We start from the raw sequence: 2825 nt of genomic DNA, 5'->3' as shown, positions 1-2825 counted from the left end.
CGAGGGTATGGTCATCTTGCCTGAGATCTCGCAAGGAAGAAGAACGAGTCCATGAAGAAGACAAACGGGCGTAGACGAACGGGTCCTCACAAACGCGACGTTACCGGAACCAACCCAAAGAAGCAAACACCGGAAAAGAAGCACACAACATAGTAAGCAACCAACACATGAACATGGTATGATATGCGGGATGTGGTATGCGATGCATATGCATGATTTGCAAGGGAATGAACGAACCTGGCCTCAACTTGAAAATCCAAGTGTGCCACTGGAAAGGTGAGATGAAATCGCTTGAAAACGATATAAAGAACGCTGGAATCGGAGTTACAGTTTGGAAATGGCAAGCAATTCAAATATGGCACCGGTCTGCGATATACAACAAGTAGCCATCTAAATGCAACAAGATGAACATGCTACGGCACTCAAACATGGCAACAAAATACATGGCAGGGATCCATTCATAATGCTTAAACAAAGATGAACACTGAGCTACGGCCAAATCATCCATTAACAGGTTCAAACAAGCATGGCAAAAATGCATTTGGTAAACAGATTTCAGACTTAGTGAAATTAACACTTGTATGAAATTTCAGATCAGGTAGCACACTTTGGAGCATGAAAACTATAATCTACAGGAACTTAACATGGCAAAGCAAGGCATGGCATGGAGTTACTCAAGGAGGTTAACAAAAGTCCCTTAGTGACCTTGAGCCAAAAGGGATCAGAAAATACATTTGCAAGCATGTGAACATGGCAAAAACATAATCAGTTCTCAGACTTAGTGAAAAACTGGAGCATGCAAAATCAGATATCAAGTAGGCATGTTTACGAGCTCGATGCACTCACTACAGAGCAAGGCATGACAATATAAGCATACGCCCATCAAGAATACACATCATATAAGCTCGGCATGGCAAGAAAAACAACATAGCATGCACGGATCAACAACATCCTCGGCAAAATCGCTAACAAGTAGACAATCTGCCCAGATTCACGAAATAGCAAAAGTAGAGCTCGATTGACTCAAGCTAGGGTGTTCCATAAATGCAAACAAAGACATGGATGGATAGAGCACTACAAGATTAACAAATCATCCTTACTGATCATCCTCAAAAGAGGCACGGATCACTAAGAAACAATATGAACATATGGCATAATGATAAGAACAGATCAAGGACTTCGTGGAAATGCTAAGTCCCTGAAATCAGCATTAACGAATGGTCCACTTTGCAAGCTTGTGCTAGTCACCACACACATCACAAAAATACATGGATGGCACCTCTGGAAAGATGGCAAAGCATATAACAAAACACATGTAGAACTCAGGGTCATATCATGCACACAATAATCATGACAAAAATGACAAATAGCTATTTGGTGCAGCAGATCTGACAACTAACTCAAATAGCTCTCTTCCAACAGCATTTCGGGCATCAAGATGAACTCAAATGAAAATGATGCAATGAGATGAAATGATGTACTCTCTGGGATGAACATTTCTATATGCTACACGCTCAAATCGGAGCTACGGATGCAAAGATACGGCATGATGAAAATTGCAAATTAATAGGGTTAGGGACGAGAAAGTCAACTGAGGGGGATTTCAGATCCAGATCCAGCGCGGGTACTGTTCATGCACGCAGCCCGAGGTTCACCGGAGACGGATCTCACCGGAAAGAAGGACGGGGAGGAGCTCCGGTGGCCGGATCCGGAGCACTTGGCGGCGGTGGCGGCGGGGCGCCTCAGTGGCGGCGGCGGGGGCCGCGCCAGCGAAGGGCGGCGCCGGCGGGAAGGGGCGGTAGCGCCGGATGGCGACCTTGGCCGGCGAAGGCGGCGGCGAGAGTAGCGCGGCCGCGGGCGGGCGCGGACGGCGGCGCTCTGTAGCGCGGGAGGCGAGGCGTGCTCGGGCCCGGCGCGGCTCGGGCGGGCCGACCGTGGGCTGCGGCGGGCCGCGGCGGTGGGACGCGGTGGAGGCGACGTGGCGGGCGCGGATTCGCCCAGGGCGGCGGCGCGATTTCATCCGCCCGGGACGGACATGTCCGACCGACGAAGGAGCGGGTTTTGCTAGGTTAGGGGTGGATTTGACCCGGAATTTTGGGGGAGTGGCTATATTTATAGGTAGAGGGAACTAGGAATGTCCAAATGAGGTGCGGTTTTCGGCACGCGATCGTGATCGAATGACCGAGATGATGGAGAGGTCTTAGGTGGGTTTTGGGCCACTTTGGAGAGGTGTTGGGCTGCAACACACACGAGGCCTCCCTCGGTTAACCGTTGGAGCATCAAACGAAGTCCAAATGGTACGAAACTTGACATGCGGTCTACCGGTAGTAAGCCAAGGCCGCATGACAAGTCTCGGTCCAATTCGGAAATGTTTAACACCCGCATACGAAAGAAAGGTAGAAAGGGACACCAGATGACATAGGAGCGCCGGATTGCAAAACGGGCAACGGGGAAAATGCTCGGATGCATGAGACGAACATGTATGCAAATGAAATGCACATGATGACATGATATGAAATGCATGACACGCAAGCAAAGACAAGGCAACAACAGCGAATAAGCGGAGGACACCCGGCACATCGGTCTCGGGGCGCTACACTGATCCACGCATGTCTTGGCGCAAAAGTACGTAAGATCTTTTGTGGATGTTTAGAACTTCAATGCTCAATGGCTGGAGGCTTAGAAGATCCGGCAAACAACAATGATAGACTATAGCTTTCTTAGAAAAAAGTAATAAACTATAGCTTTTATGCAAATCAAAGCAGTGGAATGTTTGTATCCACCAAACATTCGAACGCTTCAATTTGACACTTCGACGAATTTAA

The sequence above is a fragment of the Triticum urartu genome, chromosome 6A (genome assembly GCF_056163025.1).
Source record: "Triticum urartu cultivar PI428250 chromosome 6A, HENAU_Tu73, whole genome shotgun sequence".
Lineage (NCBI taxonomy): Eukaryota > Viridiplantae > Streptophyta > Magnoliopsida > Poales > Poaceae > Triticum > Triticum urartu.
This window is presented reverse-complemented; position numbering follows the sequence as displayed.